The 18,587-nt window shown below is 42.2% G+C and overlaps 12 non-coding genes across 12 annotated transcripts; all 12 read right to left on the reverse strand.

Moving 5' to 3' along the window:
- Positions 1-1,042: 1,042 nt before the first annotated feature.
- Positions 1,043-1,115, reverse strand: trnar-ccu (transfer RNA arginine (anticodon CCU)). The gene has a single exon. It is a non-coding gene; the product is annotated as a tRNA-Arg (tRNA).
- Positions 1,116-3,067: 1,952 nt separating this feature from the next.
- trnar-ccu (transfer RNA arginine (anticodon CCU)) lies at positions 3,068-3,140 on the reverse strand. Its single transcript has one exon. It is a non-coding gene; the product is annotated as a tRNA-Arg (tRNA).
- Positions 3,141-5,392: 2,252 nt separating this feature from the next.
- Positions 5,393-5,465, reverse strand: trnar-ccu (transfer RNA arginine (anticodon CCU)). Its single transcript has one exon. It is a non-coding gene; the product is annotated as a tRNA-Arg (tRNA).
- Positions 5,466-6,882: 1,417 nt separating this feature from the next.
- On the reverse strand, positions 6,883-6,955 carry trnar-ccu (transfer RNA arginine (anticodon CCU)). The gene has a single exon. It is a non-coding gene; the product is annotated as a tRNA-Arg (tRNA).
- A 1,973-nt stretch (positions 6,956-8,928) lies between these two features.
- Positions 8,929-9,001, reverse strand: trnar-ccu (transfer RNA arginine (anticodon CCU)). Its single transcript has one exon. It is a non-coding gene; the product is annotated as a tRNA-Arg (tRNA).
- Positions 9,002-10,161: 1,160 nt separating this feature from the next.
- Positions 10,162-10,234, reverse strand: trnar-ccu (transfer RNA arginine (anticodon CCU)). The gene has a single exon. It is a non-coding gene; the product is annotated as a tRNA-Arg (tRNA).
- Positions 10,235-12,070: 1,836 nt separating this feature from the next.
- trnar-ccu (transfer RNA arginine (anticodon CCU)) lies at positions 12,071-12,143 on the reverse strand. Its single transcript has one exon. It is a non-coding gene; the product is annotated as a tRNA-Arg (tRNA).
- Positions 12,144-13,026: 883 nt separating this feature from the next.
- On the reverse strand, positions 13,027-13,099 carry trnar-ccu (transfer RNA arginine (anticodon CCU)). Its single transcript has one exon. It is a non-coding gene; the product is annotated as a tRNA-Arg (tRNA).
- Positions 13,100-13,981: 882 nt separating this feature from the next.
- On the reverse strand, positions 13,982-14,054 carry trnar-ccu (transfer RNA arginine (anticodon CCU)). Its single transcript has one exon. It is a non-coding gene; the product is annotated as a tRNA-Arg (tRNA).
- An 883-nt stretch (positions 14,055-14,937) lies between these two features.
- trnar-ccu (transfer RNA arginine (anticodon CCU)) lies at positions 14,938-15,010 on the reverse strand. Its single transcript has one exon. It is a non-coding gene; the product is annotated as a tRNA-Arg (tRNA).
- An 883-nt stretch (positions 15,011-15,893) lies between these two features.
- Positions 15,894-15,966, reverse strand: trnar-ccu (transfer RNA arginine (anticodon CCU)). The gene has a single exon. It is a non-coding gene; the product is annotated as a tRNA-Arg (tRNA).
- An 883-nt stretch (positions 15,967-16,849) lies between these two features.
- On the reverse strand, positions 16,850-16,922 carry trnar-ccu (transfer RNA arginine (anticodon CCU)). The gene has a single exon. It is a non-coding gene; the product is annotated as a tRNA-Arg (tRNA).
- Between the last annotated feature and the right edge of the window lie 1,665 nt (positions 16,923-18,587).

Raw genomic sequence — 18,587 nt, forward strand, 5'->3', positions numbered from 1 at the left:
TCACAATCCATGGCTTAGGAGGCCAGTGTCTAATCGATATGACCAATACGAACTGATGGAAGAGGTAAACAAAACTGTATAATGGCACTTACACATGGAATGAAACTACGCATTTAAAAAAAAAAAATTTTGGCACTTAAATGCTATAAAAAGCTGGTTAGCAGAAAATGTTTTTGATCCATCAACCTCTGGGTTATGGGCCCAGCACGCATCCGCTGCACAACTCTGCTTTCAGCCACTTCAGCAAAGACTAAACCTTACAATCCATGGCTTAGGAGGCCAGTGTCTTAGGCCACTGGGGATCTTTGTAATCAATATGACCAATACGAACTGATGGAAGACGTAAAAAAAAAATGTATAATGGCACTTACACATGGAATGAAACTACGCATTTAAAAAAAATATTTGTTCGCACTTAAATGCTATAAAAAGCTGGTTAGCAGAAAATGTTTTTGATCCATCAACCTCTGGGTTATGGGCCCAGCACGCATCCACTGCACAACTCTGCTTTCAGCCACTTCAGCAAAGACTAAAACTCACAATCCATGGCTTAGGAGGCCAGTGTCTTAGGCCACTGGGGATCTTTGTAATCAATATGACCAATACGAACTGATGGAAGAGGTAAAAAAAAATGTATAATGGCACTTACACATGGAATGAAACTACGCATTTAAAAAAAATATTTGTTTGCACTTAAATGCTATAAAAAGCTGGTTAGCAGAAAATGTTTTCGATCCATCAACCTCTGGGTTATGGGCCCAGCACGCATCCGCTGCACAACTCTGCTTTCAGCCACTTCAGCAAAGACTAAACCTCACAATCCATGGCTTAGGAGGCCAGTGTCTAATCGATATGACCAATACGAACTGATGGAAGAGGTAAACAAAAATGTATAATGGCACTTACACATGGAATGAAACTACGCATTTAAAAAAAAAAAAAATTGGCACTTAAATGCTATGGTTAGCAGAAAATGTTTTCGATCCATCGACCACTGGGTAATGGACCTAGCACGCTTCTGCTGGGCCACAATGTTTCCGACAACCCCAGATGGGACTTGAACCCACAATTCCTGGCTTAGGAGGCCAGTGCCTTATCCATTAGGCCACTGGGGCAAAGTCTACCTTTCACAACCAGTACGAACTGGTTATGGGCCCAGCACGCATCCGCTGCACAACTCTGCTTTCAGCCACTTCAGCAAAGACTAAACCTCACAATCCATGGCTTAGGAGGCCAGTGTCTTAGGCCACTGGGGATCTTTGTAATCAATATGACCAATACGAACTGATGGAAGAGGTAAAAAAAAATGTATAATGGCACTTACACATGGAATGAAACTACGCATTTAAAAAAAATATTTGTTCGCACTTAAATGCTATAAAAAGCTGGTTAGCAGAAAATGTTTTTGATCCATCAACCTCTGGGTTATGGGCCCAGCACGCATCCGCTGCACAACTCTGCTTTCAGCCACTTCAGCAAAGACTAAACCTTACAATCCATGGCTTAGGAGGCCAGTGTCTTAGGCCACTGGGGATCTTTGTAATCAATATGACCAATGCGAACTGATGGAAGAGGTAAAAAAAAATGTATAATGGCACTTACACATGGAATGAAACTACGCATTTAAAAAAAATATTTGTTTGCACTTGAATGCTATAAAAAGCTGGTTAGCAGAAAATGTTTTCGATCCATCAACCTCTGGGTTATGGGCCCAGCACACATCCGCTGCACAACTCTGCTTTCAGCCACTTCAGCAAAGACTAAACCTCACAATCCATGGCTTAGGAGGCCAGTGTCTAATCGATATGACCAATACGAACTGATGGAAGAGGTAAACAAAAATGTATAATGGCACTTACACATGGAATGAAACTACGCATTTAAAAAAAATATTTGTTTGCACTTGAATGCTATAAAAAGCTGGTTAGCAGAAAATGTTTTCGATCCATCAACCTCTGGGTTATGGGCCCAGCACACATCCGCTGCACAACTCTGCTTTCAGCCACTTCAGCAAAGACTAAACCTCACAATCCATGGCTTAGGAGGCCAGTGTCTAATCGATATGACCAATACGAACTGATGGAAGAGGTAAACAAAAATGTATAATGGCACTTACACATGGAATGAAACTACGCATTTAAAAAAAAAAAATTTGGGGCACTTAAATGCTATAAAAAGCTGGTTAGCAGAAAATGTTTTCGATCCATCAACCTCTGGGTTATGGGCCCAGCACGCATCCGCTGCACAACTCTGCTTTCAGCCACTTCAGCAAAGACTAAACCTTACAATCCATGGCTTAGGAGGCCAGTGTCTTAGGCCACTGGGGATCTTTGTAATCAATATGACCAATACGAACTGATGGAAGAGGTAAACAAAAATGTATAATGGCACTTACACATGGAATGAAACTACGCATTTAAAAAAAAAAAATGTTGGCACTTAAATGCTATAAAAAGCTGGTTAGCAGAAAATGTTTTTGATCCATCAACCTCTGGGTTATGGGCCCAGCACGCATCCGCTGCACAACTCTGCTTTCAGCCACTTCAGCAAAGACTAAACCTTACAAGCCATGGCTTAGGAGGCCAGTGTCTTAGGCCACTGGGGATCTTTGTAATCAATATGACCAATACGAACTGATGGAAGACGTAAAAAAAAAATGTATAATGGCACTTACACATGGAATGAAACTACGCATTTAAAAAAAATATTTGTTCGCACTTAAATGCTATAAAAAGCTGGTTAGCAGAAAATGTTTTTGATCCATCAACCTCTGGGTTATGGGCCCAGCACGCATCCACTGCACAACTCTGCTTTCAGCCACTTCAGCAAAGACTAAACCTCACAATCCATGGCTTAGGAGGCCAGTGTCTAATCGATATGACCAATACGAACTGATGGAAGAGGTAAACAAAAATGTATAATGGCACTTACACATGGAATGAAACTACGCATTTAAAAAAAAAAAAATTTGGCACTTAAATGCTATGGTTAGCAGAAAATGTTTTCGATCCATCGACCACTGGGTAATGGACCTAGCACGCTTCTGCTGGGCCACAATGTTTCCGACAACCCCAGATGGGACTTGAACCCACAATTCCTGGCTTAGGAGGCCAGTGCCTTATCCATTAGGCCACTGGGGCAAAGTCTACCTTTCACAACCAGTACGAACTGGTTATGGGCCCAGCACGCATCCGCTGCACAACTCTGCTTTCAGCCACTTCAGCAAAGACTAAACCTCACAATCCATGGCTTAGGAGGCCAGTGTCTTAGGCCACTGGGGATCTTTGTAATCAATATGACCAATACGAACTGATGGAAGAGGTAAAAAAAAATGTATAATGGCACTTACACATGGAATGAAACTACGCATTTAAAAAAAATATTTGTTCGCACTTAAATGCTATAAAAAGCTGGTTAGCAGAAAATGTTTTTGATCCATCAACCTCTGGGTTATGGGCCCAGCACGCATCCGCTGCACAACTCTGCTTTCAGCCACTTCAGCAAAGACTAAACCTTACAATCCATGGCTTAGGAGGCCAGTGTCTTAGGCCACTGGGGATCTTTGTAATCAATATGACAAATACGAACTGATGGAAGACGTAAAAAAAAAATGTATAATGGCACTTACACATGGAATGAAACTACGCATTTAAAAAAAATATTTGTTCGCACTTAAATGCTATAAAAAGCTGGTTAGCAGAAAATTTTTTTGATCCATCAACCTCTGGGTTATGGGCCCAGCACGCATCCACTGCACAACTCTGCTTTCAGCCACTTCAGCAAAGACTAAAACTCACAATCCATGGCTTAGGAGGCCAGTGTCTTAGGCCACTGGGGATCTTTGTAATCAATATGACCAATACGAACTGATGGAAGAGGTAAAAAAAAATGTATAATGGCACTTACACATGGAATGAAACTACGCATTTAAAAAAAATATTTGTTCGCACTTAAATGCTATAAAAAGCTGGTTAGCAGAAAATGTTTTTGATCCATCAACCTCTGGGTTATGGGCCCAGCACGCATCCGCTGCACAACTCTGCTTTCAGCCACTTCAGCAAAGACTAAACCTTACAATCCATGGCTTAGGAGGCCAGTGTCTTAGGCCACTGGGGATCTTTGTAATCAATATGACCAATGCGAACTGATGGAAGAGGTAAAAAAAAATGTATAATGGCACTTACACATGGAATGAAACTACGCATTTAAAAAAAATATTTGTTTGCACTTGAATGCTATAAAAAGCTGGTTAGCAGAAAATGTTTTCGATCCATCAACAACTGGGTTATGGGCCCAGCACGCATCCGCTGCACAACTCTGCTTTCAGCCACTTCAGCAAAGACTAAACCTCACAATCCATGGCTTAGGAGGCCAGTGTCTAATCGATATGACCAATACGAACTGATGGAAGAGGTAAACAAAAATGTATAATGGCACTTACACATGGAATGAAACTACGCATTTAAAAAAAAAAAAATTGGGGCACTTAAATGCTATAAAAAGCTGGTTAGCAGAAAATGTTTTCGATCCATCAACCTCTGGGTTATGGGCCCAGCACGCATCCGCTGCACAACTCTGCTTTCAGCCACTTCAGCAAAGACTAAACCTTACAATCCATGGCTTAGGAGGCCAGTGTCTTAGGCCACTGGGGATCTTTGTAATCAATATGACCAATACGAACTGATGGAAGAGGTAAACAAAAATGTATAATGGCACTTACACATGGAATGAAACTACGCATTTAAAAAAAAAAAATGTTGGCACTTAAATGCTATAAAAAGCTGGTTAGCAGAAAATGTTTTTGATCCATCAACCTCTGGGTTATGGGCCCAGCACGCATCCGCTGCACAACTCTGCTTTCAGCCACTTCAGCAAAGACTAAACCTTACAAGCCATGGCTTAGGAGGCCAGTGTCTTAGGCCACTGGGGATCTTTGTAATCAATATGACCAATACGAACTGATGGAAGACGTAAAAAAAAAATGTATAATGGCACTTACACATGGAATGAAACTACGCATTTAAAAAAAATATTTGTTCGCACTTAAATGCTATAAAAAGCTGGTTAGCAGAAAATGATTTTGATCCATCAACCTCTGGGTTATGGGCCCAGCACGCATCCACTGCACAACTCTGCTTTCAGCCACTTCAGCAAAGACTAAACCTCACAATCCATGGCTTAGGAGGCCAGTGTCTAATCGATATGACCAATACGAACTGATGGAAGAGGTAAACAAAAATGTATAATGGCACTTACACATGGAATGAAACTACGCATTTAAAAAAAAAAAAAATTGGCACTTAAATGCTATGGTTAGCAGAAAATGTTTTCGATCCATCGACCACTGGGTAATGGACCTAGCACGCTTCTGCTGGGCCACAATGTTTCCGACAACCCCAGATGGGACTTGAACCCACAATTCCTGGCTTAGGAGGCCAGTGCCTTATCCATTAGGCCACTGGGGCAAAGTCTACCTTTCACAACCAGTACGAACTGGTTATGGGCCCAGCACGCATCCGCTGCACAACTCTGCTTTCAGCCACTTCAGCAAAGACTAAACCTCACAATCCATGGCTTAGGAGGCCAGTGTCTTAGGCCACTGGGGATCTTTGTAATCAATATGACCAATACGAACTGATGGAAGAGGTAAAAAAAAATGTATAATGGCACTTACACATGGAATGAAACTACGCATTTAAAAAAAATATTTGTTCGCACTTAAATGCTATAAAAAGCTGGTTAGCAGAAAATGTTTTTGATCCATCAACCTCTGGGTTATGGGCCCAGCACGCATCCGCTGCACAACTCTGCTTTCAGCCACTTCAGCAAAGACTAAACCTCACAATCCATGGCTTAGGAGGCCAGTGTCTAATCGATATGACCAATACGAACTGATGGAAGAGGTAAACAAAAATGTATAATGGCACTTACACATGGAATGAAACTACGCATTTAAAAAAAAAAAATTTGGGGCACTTAAATGCTATAAAAAGCTGGTTAGCAGAAAATGTTTTCGATCCATCAACCTCTGGGTTATGGGCCCAGCACGCATCCGCTGCACAACTCTGCTTTCAGCCACTTCAGCAAAGACTAAACCTTACAATCCATGGCTTAGGAGGCCAGTGTCTTAGGCCACTGGGGATCTTTGTAATCAATATGACCAATACGAACTGATGGAAGAGGTAAACAAAAATGTATAATGGCACTTACACATGGAATGAAACTACGCATTTAAAAAAAAAAAATGTTGGCACTTAAATGCTATAAAAAGCTGGTTAGCAGAAAATGTTTTTGATCCATCAACCTCTGGGTTATGGGCCCAGCACGCATCCGCTGCACAACTCTGCTTTCAGCCACTTCAGCAAAGACTAAACCTTACAAGCCATGGCTTAGGAGGCCAGTGTCTTAGGCCACTGGGGATCTTTGTAATCAATATGACCAATACGAACTGATGGAAGACGTAAAAAAAAAATGTATAATGGCACTTACACATGGAATGAAACTACGCATTTAAAAAAAATATTTGTTCGCACTTAAATGCTATAAAAAGCTGGTTAGCAGAAAATGATTTTGATCCATCAACCTCTGGGTTATGGGCCCAGCACGCATCCACTGCACAACTCTGCTTTCAGCCACTTCAGCAAAGACTAAACCTCACAATCCATGGCTTAGGAGGCCAGTGTCTAATCGATATGACCAATACGAACTGATGGAAGAGGTAAACAAAAATGTATAATGGCACTTACACATGGAATGAAACTACGCATTTAAAAAAAAAAAAAATTGGCACTTAAATGCTATGGTTAGCAGAAAATGTTTTCGATCCATCGACCACTGGGTAATGGACCTAGCACGCTTCTGCTGGGCCACAATGTTTCCGACAACCCCAGATGGGACTTGAACCCACAATTCCTGGCTTAGGAGGCCAGTGCCTTATCCATTAGGCCACTGGGGCAAAGTCTACCTTTCACAACCAGTACGAACTGGTTATGGGCCCAGCACGCATCCGCTGCACAACTCTGCTTTCAGCCACTTCAGCAAAGACTAAACCTCACAATCCATGGCTTAGGAGGCCAGTGTCTTAGGCCACTGGGGATCTTTGTAATCAATATGACCAATACGAACTGATGGAAGAGGTAAAAAAAAATGTATAATGGCACTTACACATGGAATGAAACTACGCATTTAAAAAAAATATTTGTTCGCACTTAAATGCTATAAAAAGCTGGTTAGCAGAAAATGTTTTTGATCCATCAACCTCTGGGTTATGGGCCCAGCACGCATCCGCTGCACAACTCTGCTTTCAGCCACTTCAGCAAAGACTAAACCTTACAATCCATGGCTTAGGAGGCCAGTGTCTTAGGCCACTGGGGATCTTTGTAATCAATATGACCAATGCGAACTGATGGAAGAGGTAAAAAAAAATGTATAATGGCACTTACACATGGAATGAAACTACGCATTTAAAAAAAATATTTGTTTGCACTTGAATGCTATAAAAAGCTGGTTAGCAGAAAATGTTTTCGATCCATCAACCTCTGGGTTATGGGCCCAGCACGCATCCGCTGCACAACTCTGCTTTCAGCCACTTCAGCAAAGACTAAACCTCACAATCCATGGCTTAGGAGGCCAGTGTCTAATCGATATGACCAATACGAACTGATGGAAGAGGTAAACAAAAATGTATAATGGCACTTACACATGGAATGAAACTACGCATTTAAAAAAAAAAAATTTGGGGCACTTAAATGCTATAAAAAGCTGGTTAGCAGAAAATGTTTTCGATCCATCAACCTCTGGGTTATGGGCCCAGCACGCATCCGCTGCACAACTCTGCTTTCAGCCACTTCAGCAAAGACTAAACCTTACAATCCATGGCTTAGGAGGCCAGTGTCTTAGGCCACTGGGGATCTTTGTAATCAATATGACCAATACGAACTGATGGAAGAGGTAAACAAAAATGTATAATGGCACTTACACATGGAATGAAACTACGCATTTAAAAAAAAAAAATGTTGGCACTTAAATGCTATAAAAAGCTGGTTAGCAGAAAATGTTTTTGATCCATCAACCTCTGGGTTATGGGCCCAGCACGCATCCGCTGCACAACTCTGCTTTCAGCCACTTCAGCAAAGACTAAACCTTACAAGCCATGGCTTAGGAGGCCAGTGTCTTAGGCCACTGGGGATCTTTGTAATCAATATGACCAATACGAACTGATGGAAGACGTAAAAAAAAAATGTATAATGGCACTTACACATGGAATGAAACTACGCATTTAAAAAAAATATTTGTTTGCACTTAAATGCTATAAAAAGCTGGTTAGCAGAAAATGTTTTTGATCCATCAACCTCTGGGTTATGGGCCCAGCACGCATCCACTGCACAACTCTGCTTTCAGCCACTTCAGCAAAGACTAAACCTCACAATCCATGGCTTAGGAGGCCAGTGTCTTAGGCCACTGGGGATCTTTGTAATCAATATGACCAATACGAACTGATGGAAGAGGTAAAAAAAAATGTATAATGGCACTTACACATGGAATGAAACTACGCATTTAAAAAAAATATTTGTTTGCACTTAAATGCTATAAAAAGCTGGTTAGCAGAAAATGTTTTCGATCCATCAACCTCTGGGTTATGGGCCCAGCACGCATCCGCTGCACAACTCTGCTTTCAGCCACTTCAGCAAAGACTAAACCTCACAATCCATGGCTTAGGAGGCCAGTGTCTAATCGATATGACCAATACGAACTGATGGAAGAGGTAAACAAAAATGTATAATGGCACTTACACATGGAATGAAACTACGCATTTAAAAAAAAAAAAATTTGGCACTTAAATGCTATGGTTAGCAGAAAATGTTTTCGATCCATCGACCACTGGGTAATGGACCTAGCACGCTTCTGCTGGGCCACAATGTTTCCGACAACCCCAGATGGGACTTGAACCCACAATTCCTGGCTTAGGAGGCCAGTGCCTTATCCATTAGGCCACTGGGGCAATGTCTACCTTTCACAACCAGTACGAACTGGTTATGGGCCCAGCACGCATCCGCTGCACAACTCTGCTTTCAGCCACTTCAGCAAAGACTAAACCTCACAATCCATGGCTTAGGAGGCCAGTGTCTTAGGCCACTGGGGATCTTTGTAATCAATATGACCAATACGAACTGATGGAAGAGGTAAAAAAAAATGTATAATGGCACTTACACATGGAATGAAACTACGCATTTAAAAAAAATATTTGTTCGCACTTAAATGCTATAAAAAGCTGGTTAGCAGAAAATGTTTTTGATCCATCAACCTCTGGGTTATGGGCCCAGCACGCATCCGCTGCACAACTCTGCTTTCAGCCACTTCAGCAAAGACTAAACCTTACAATCCATGGCTTAGGAGGCCAGTGTCTTAGGCCACTGGGGATCTTTGTAATCAATATGACCAATGCGAACTGATGGAAGAGGTAAAAAAAAATGTATAATGGCACTTACACATGGAATGAAACTACGCATTTAAAAAAAATATTTGTTTGCACTTGAATGCTATAAAAAGCTGGTTAGCAGAAAATGTTTTTGATCCATCAACCTCTGGGTTATGGGCCCAGCACGCATCCGCTGCACAACTCTGCTTTCAGCCACTTCAGCAAAGACTAAACCTCACAATCCATGGCTTAGGAGGCCAGTGTCTAATCGATATGACCAATACGAACTGATGGAAGAGGTAAACAAAAATGTATAATGGCACTTACACATGGAATGAAACTACGCATTTAAAAAAAAAAAATTTGGGGCACTTAAATGCTATAAAAAGCTGGTTAGCAGAAAATGTTTTTGATCCATCAACCTCTGGGTTATGGGCCCAGCACGCATCCGCTGCACAACTCTGCTTTCAGCCACTTCAGCAAAGACTAAACCTTACAATCCATGGCTTAGGAGGCCAGTGTCTTAGGCCACTGGGGATCTTTGTAATCAATATGACCAATACGAACTGATGGAAGAGGTAAACAAAAATGTATAATGGCACTTACACATGGAATGAAACTACGCATTTAAAAAAAAAAAATTTGGGGCACATAAATGCTATGGTTAGCAGAAAATGTTTTCGATCCATCGACCACTGGGTAATGGACCTAGCACGCTTCTGCTGGGCCACAATGTTTCCAACCACCCCAGATGGGACTTGAACCCACAATTCCTGGCTTAGGAGGCCAGTGCCTTATCCATTAGGCCACTGGGGCAATGTCTACCTTTCACAACCAGTACGAACTGGTTATGGGCCCAGCACGCATCCGCTGCACAACTCTGCTTTCAGCCACTTCAGCAAAGACTAAACCTCACAATCCATGGCTTAGGAGGCCAGTGTCTTAGGCCACTGGGGATCTTTGTAATCAATATGACCAATACGAACTGATGGAAGAGGTAAAAAAAAATGTATAATGGCACTTACACATGGAATGAAACTACGCATTTTAAAAAAATATTTGTTCGCACTTAAATGCTATAAAAAGCTGGTTAGCAGAAAATGTTTTTGATCCATCAACCTCTGGGTTATGGGCCCAGCACGCATCCGCTGCACAACTCTGCTTTCAGCCACTTCAGCAAAGACTAAACCTCACAATCCATGGCTTAGGAGGCCAGTGTCTAATCGATATGACCAATACGAACTGATGGAAGAGGTAAACAAAAATGTATAATGGCACTTACACATGGAATGAAACTACGCATTTAAAAAAAAAAAATTTGGGGCACTTAAATGCTATAAAAAGCTGGTTAGCAGAAAATGTTTTTGATCCATCAACCTCTGGGTTATGGGCCCAGCACGCATCCGCTGCACAACTCTGCTTTCAGCCACTTCAGCAAAGACTAAACCTTACAATCCATGGCTTAGGAGGCCAGTGTCTTAGGCCACTGGGGATCTTTGTAATCAATATGACCAATACGAACTGATGGAAGAGGTAAACAAAAATGTATAATGGCACTTACACATGGAATGAAACTACGCATTTAAAAAAAAAACATTTGGGGCACATAAATGCTATGGTTAGCAGAAAATGTTTTCGATCCATCGACCACTGGGTAATGGACCTAGCACGCTTCTGCTGGGCCACAATGTTTCCGACCACCCCAGATGGGACTTGAACCCACAATTCCTGGCTTAGGAGGCCAGTGCCTTATCCATTAGGTCACTGGGGCAATGTCTACCTTTCACATCCAGTACGAACTGGTTATGGGCCCAGCACGCATCCGCTGCACAACTCTGCTTTCAGCCACTTCAGCAAAGACTAAACCTCACAATCCATGGCTTAGGAGGCCAGTGTCTTAGGCCACTGGGGATCTTTGTAATCAATATGACCAATACGAACTGATGGAAGAGGTAAAAAAAAATGTATAATGGCACTTACACATGGAATGAAACTACGCATTTTAAAAAAATATTTGTTCGCACTTAAATGCTATAAAAAGCTGGTTAGCAGAAAATGTTTTTGATCCATCAACCTCTGGGTTATGGGCCCAGCACGCATCCGCTGCACAACTCTGCTTTCAGCCACTTCAGCAAAGACTAAACCTCACAATCCATGGCTTAGGAGGCCAGTGTCTTAGGCCACTGGGGATCTTTGTAATCAATATGACCAATACGAACTGATGGAAGAGGTAAAAAAAAATGTATAATGGCACTTACACATGGAATGAAACTACGCATTTAAAAAAAATATTTGTTTGCACTTGAATGCTATAAAAAGCTGGTTAGCAGAAAATGTTTTCGATCCATCAACCTCTGGGTTATGGGCCCAGCACGCATCCGCTGCACAACTCTGCTTTCAGCCACTTCAGCAAAGACTAAACCTCACAATCCATGGCTTAGGAGGCCAGTGTCTAATCGATATGACCAATACGAACTGATGGAAGAGGTAAACAAAAATGTATAATGGCACTTACACATGGAATGAAACTACGCATTTAAAAAAAAAAAAATGTTGGCACTTAAATGCTATGGTTAGCAGAAAATGTTTTCGATCCATCGACCACTGGGTAATGGACCTAGCACGCTTCTGCTGGGCCACAATGTCTCCGACCACCCCAGATGGGACTTGAACCCACAATTCCTGGCTTAGGAGGCCAGTGCCTTATCCATTAGGCCACTGGGGCAATGTCTACCTTTCACAACCAGTACGAACTGGTTATGGGCCCAGCACGCATCCGCTGCACAACTCTGCTTTCAGCCACTTCAGCAAAGACTAAACCTCACAATCCATGGCTTAGGAGGCCAGTGTCTTAGGCCACTGGGGATCTTTGTAATCAATATGACCAATACGAACTGATGGAAGAGGTAAAAAAAAAATGTATAATGACACTTACACATGGAATGAAACTACGCATTTTAAAAAAATATTTGTTCGCACTTAAATGCTATAAAAAGCTGGTTAGCAGAAAATGTTTTTGATCCATCAACCTCTGGGTTATGGGCCCAGCACGCATCCGCTGCACAACTCTGCTTTCAGCCACTTCAGCAAAGACTAAACCTCACAATCCATGGCTTAGGAGGCCAGTGTCTAATCGATATGACAAATACGAACTGATGGAAGAGGTAAACAAAAATGTATAATGGCACTTACACATGGAATGAAACTACGCATTTAAAAAAAAAAATTTTGGGGCACTTAAATGCTATAAAAAGCTGGTTAGCAGAAAATGTTTTTGATCCATCAACCTCTGGGTTATGGGCCCAGCACGCATCCGCTGCACAACTCTGCTTTCAGCCACTTCAGCAAAGACTAAACCTTACAATCCATGGCTCAGGAGGCCAGTGTCTTAGGCCACTGGGGATCTTTGTAATCAATATGACCAATACGAACTGATGGAAGAGGTAAACAAAAATGTATAATGGCACTTACACATGGAATGAAACTACGCATTTAAAAAAAAAAAATTGGGGGCACATAAATGCTATGGTTAGCAGAAAATGTTTTCGATCCATCGACCACTGGGTAATGGACCTAGCACGCTTCTGCTGGGCCACAATGTTTCCGACCACCCCAGATGGGACTTGAACCCACAATTCCTGGCTTAGGAGGCCAGTGCCTTATCCATTAGGCCACTGGGGCAATGTCTACCTTTCACAACCAGTACGAACTGGTTATGGGCCCAGCACGCATCCGCTGCACAACTCTGCTTTCAGCCACTTCAGCAAAGACTAAACCTCACAATCCATGGCTTAGGAGGCCAGTGTCTTAGGCCACTGGGGATCTTTGTAATCAATATGACCAATACGAACTGATGGAAGAGGTAAAAAAAAAATGTATAATGGCACTTACACATGGAATGAAACTACGCATTTTAAAAAAATATTTGTTCGCACTTAAATGCTATAAAAAGCTGGTTAGCAGAAAATGTTTTTGATCCATCAACCTCTGGGTTATGGGCCCAGCACGCATCCGCTGCACAACTCTGCTTTCAGCCACTTCAGCAAAGACTAAACCTCACAATCCATGGCTTAGGAGGCCAGTGTCTTAGGCCACTGGGGATCTTTGTAATCAATATGACCAATACGAACTGATGGAAGAGGTAAAAAAAAATGTATAATGGCACTTACACATGGAATGAAACTACGCATTTAAAAAAAATATTTGTTTGCACTTGAATGCTATAAAAAGCTGGTTAGCAGAAAATGTTTTCGATCCATCAACCTCTGGGTTATGGGCCCAGCACGCATCCGCTGCACAACTCTGCTTTCAGCCACTTCAGCAAAGACTAAACCTCACAATCCATGGCTTAGGAGGCCAGTGTCTAATCGATATGACCAATACGAACTGATGGAAGAGGTAAACAAAAATGTATAATGGCACTTACACATGGAATGAAACTACGCATTTAAAAAAAAAAAAATGTTGGCACTTAAATGCTATGGTTAGCAGAAAATGTTTTCGATCCATCGACCACTGGGTAATGGACCTAGCACGCTTCTGCTGGGCCACAATGTCTCCGACCACCCCAGATGGGACTTGAACCCACAATTCCTGGCTTAGGAGGCCAGTGCCTTATCCATTAGGCCACTGGGGCAATGTCTACCTTTCACAACCAGTACGAACTGGTTATGGGCCCAGCACGCATCCGCTGCACAACTCTGCTTTCAGCCACTTCAGCAAAGACTAAACCTCACAATCCATGGCTTAGGAGGCCAGTGTCTTAGGCCACTGGGGATCTTTGTAATCAATATGACCAATACGAACTGATGGAAGAGGTAAAAAAAAAATGTATAATGACACTTACACATGGAATGAAACTACGCATTTTAAAAAAATATTTGTTCGCACTTAAATGCTATAAAAAGCTGGTTAGCAGAAAATGTTTTTGATCCATCAACCTCTGGGTTATGGGCCCAGCACGCATCCGCTGCACAACTCTGCTTTCAGCCACTTCAGCAAAGACTAAACCTCACAATCCATGGCTTAGGAGGCCAGTGTCTAATCGATATGACAAATACGAACTGATGGAAGAGGTAAACAAAAATGTATAATGGCACTTACACATGGAATGAAACTACGCATTTAAAAAAAAAAATTTTGGGGCACTTAAATGCTATAAAAAGCTGGTTAGCAGAAAATGTTTTTGATCCATCAACCTCTGGGTTATGGGCCCAGCACGCATCCGCTGCACAACTCTGCTTTCAGCCACTTCAGCAAAGACTAAACCTTACAATCCATGGCTCAGGAGGCCAGTGTCTTAGGCCACTGGGGATCTTTGTAATCAATATGACCAATACGAACTGATGGAAGAGGTAAACAAAAATGTATAATGGCACTTACACATGGAATGAAACTACGCATTTAAAAAAAAAAAATTGGGGGCACATAAATGCTATGGTTAGCAGAAAATGTTTTCGATCCATCGACCACTGGGTAATGGACCTAGCACGCTTCTGCTGGGCCACAATGTTTCCGACCACCCCAGATGGGACTTGAACCCACAATTCCTGGCTTAGGAGGCCAGTGCCTTATCCATTAGGCCACTGGGGCAATGTCTACCTTTCACAACCAGTACGAACTGGTTATGGGCCCAGCACGCATCCGCTGCACAACTCTGCTTTCAGCCACTTCAGCAAAGACTAAACCTCACAATCCATGGCTTAGGAGGCCAGTGTCTTAGGCCACTGGGGATCTTTGTAATCAATATGACCAATACGAACTGATGGAAGAGGTAAAAAAAAAATGTATAATGGCACTTACACATGGAATGAAACTACGCATTTTAAAAAAATATTTGTTCGCACTTAAATGCTATAAAAAGCTGGTTAGCAGAAAATGTTTTTGATCCATCAACCTCTGGGTTATGGGCCCAGCACGCATCCGCTGCACAACTCTGCTTTCAGCCACTTCAGCAAAGACTAAACCTCACAATCCATGGCTTAGGAGGCCAGTGTCTAATCGATATGACCAATACGAACTGATGGAAGAGGTAAACAAAAATGTATAATGGCACTTACACATGGAATGAAACTACGCATTTAAAAAAAAAAAATTTGGGGCACTTAAATGCTATAAAAAGCTGGTTAGCAGAAAATGTTTTTGATCCATCAACCTCTGGGTTATGGGCCCAGCACGCATCCGCTGCACAACTCTGCTTTCAGCCACTTCAGCAAAGACTAAACCTTACAATCCATGGCTTAGGAGGCCAGTGTCTTAGGCCACTGGGGATCTTTGTAATCAATATGACCAATACGAACTGATGGAAGAGGTAAACAAAAATGTATAATGGCACTTACACATGGAATGAAACTACGCATTTAAAAAAAAAAAATTTGGGGCACATAAATGCTATGGTTAGCAGAAAATGTTTTCGATCCATCGACCACTGGGTAATGGACCTAGCACGCTTCTGCTGGGCCACAATGTTTCCGACCACCCCAGATGGGACTTGAACCCACAATTCCTGGCTTAGGAGGCCAGTGCCTTATCCATTAGGCCACTGGGGCAATGTCTACCTTTCACAACCAGTACGAACTGGTTATGGGCCCAGCACGCATCCGCTGCACAACTCTGCTTTCAGCCACTTCAGCAAAGACTAAACCTCACAATCCATGGCTTAGGAGGCCAGTGTCTTAGGCCACTGGGGATCTTTGTAATCAATATGACCAATACGAACTGATGGAAGAGGTAAAAAAAAAATGTATAATGGCACTTACACATGGAATGAAACTACGCATTTTAAAAAAATATTTGTTCGCACTTAAATGCTATAAAAAGCTGGTTAGCAGAAAATGTTTTTGATCCATCAACCTCTGGGTTATGGGCCCAGCACGCATCCGCTGCACAACTCTGCTTTCAGCCACTTCAGCAAAGACTAAACCTCACAATCCATGGCTTAGGAGGCCAGTGTCTAATCGATATGACCAATACGAACTGATGGAAGAGGTAAACAAAAATGTATAATGGCACTTACACATGGAATGAAACTACGCATTTAAAAAAAAAAAATTTGGGGCACTTAAATGCTATAAAAAGCTGGTTAGCAGAAAATGTTTTCGATCCATCAACCTCTGGGTTATGGGCCCAGCACGCATCCGCTGCACAACTCTGCTTTCAGCCACTTCAGCAAAGACTAAACCTTACAATCCATGGCTTAGGAGGCCAGTGTCTTAGGCCACTGGGGATCTTTGTAATCAATATGACCAATACGAACTGATGGAAGAGGTAAACAAAAATGTATAATGGCACTTACACATGGAATGAAACTACGCATTTAAAAAAAAAAAATTTGGGGCACATAAATGCTATGGTTAGCAGAAAATGTTTTCGATCCATCGACCACTGGGTAATGGACCTTGCAAGCTTCTGCTGGGTCACAATGTTTCCGACCACCCCAGATGGGACTTGAACCCACAACTCCTGGCTTAGGAGGCCAGTGCCTTATCCATTAGGCCACTGGGGCAATGTCTACCTTTCACAACCAGTACGAACTGGTTATGGGCCCAGCACGCATCCGCTGCACAACTCTGCTTTCAGCCACTTCAGCAAAGACTAAACCTCACAATCCATGGCTTAGGAGGCCAGTGTCTTAGGCCACTGGGGATCTTTGTAATCAATATGACCAATACGAACTGATGGAAGAGGTAAAAAAAAATGTATAATGGCACTTACACATGGAATGAAACTACGCATTTTAAAAAAATATTTGTTCGCACTTAAATGCTATAAAAAGCTGGTTAGCAGAAAATGTTTTTGATCCATCAACCTCTGGGTTATGGGCCCAGCACGCATCCGCTGCACAACTCTGCTTTCAGCCACTTCAGCAAAGACTAAACCTCACAATCCATGGCTTAGGAGGCCAGTGTCTAATCGATATGACCAATACGAACTGATGGAAGAGGTAAACAAAAATGTATAATGGCACTTACACATGGAATGAAACTACGCATTTAAAAAAAAAAAATTTGGGGCACTTAAATGCTATAAAAAGCTGGTTAGCAGAAAATGTTTTTGATCCATCAACCTCTGGGTTATGGGCCCAGCACGCATCCGCTGCACAACTCTGCTTTCAGCCACTTCAGCAAAGACTAAACCTTACAATCCATGGCTTAGGAGGCCAGTGTCTTAGGCCACTGGGGATCTTTGTAATCAATATGACCAATACGAACTGATGGAAGAGGTAAACAAAAATGTATAATGGCACTTACACATGGAATGAAACTACGCATTTAAAAAAAAAACATTTGGGGCACATAAATGCTATGGTTAGCAGAAAATGTTTTCGATCCATCGACCACTGGGTAATGGACCTAGCACGCTTCTGCTGGGCCACAATGTTTCCGACCACCCCAGATGGGACTTGAACCCACAATTCCTGGCTTAGGAGGCCAGTGCCTTATCCATTAGGCCACTTGGGCAATGTCTACCTTTCACAACCAGTACGAACTGGTTATGGGCCCAGCACGCATCCGCTGCACAACTCTGCTTTCAGCCATTTCAGCAAAGACTAAACCTCACAATCCATGGCTTAGGAGGCCAGTGTCTTAGGCCACTGGGGATCTTTGTAATCAATATGACCAATACGAACTGATGGAAGAGGTAAAAAAAAATGTATAATGGCACTTACACATGGAATGAAACTACGCATTTAAAAAAAATATTTGTTCGCACTTAAATGCTATAAAAAGCTGGTTAGCAGAAAATGTTTTTGATCCATCAACCTCTGGGTTATGGGCCCAGCACGCATCCGCTGCACAACTCTGCTTTCAGCCACTTCAGCAAAGACTAAACCTCACAATCCATGGCTTAGGAGGCCAGTGTCTAATCGATATGACCAATACGAACTGATGGAAGAGGTAAACAAAAATCTATAATGGCACTTACACATGGAATGAAACTACGCATTTAAAAAAAAAAAATTTGGGGCACTTAAATGCTATAAAAAGCTGGTTAGCAGAAAATGTTTTTGATCCATCAACCTCTGGGTTATGGGCCCAGCACGCATCCGCTGCACAACTCTGCTTTCAGCCACTTCAGCAAAGACTAAACCTTACAATCCATGGCTTAGGAGGCCAGTGTCTTAGGCCACTGGGGATCTTTGTAATCAATATGACCAATACGAACTGAT

The sequence above is a fragment of the Oncorhynchus mykiss genome, chromosome 7 (genome assembly GCF_057628025.1).
Source record: "Oncorhynchus mykiss isolate SJ-2025 chromosome 7, ASM5762802v1, whole genome shotgun sequence".
Lineage (NCBI taxonomy): Eukaryota > Metazoa > Chordata > Actinopteri > Salmoniformes > Salmonidae > Oncorhynchus > Oncorhynchus mykiss.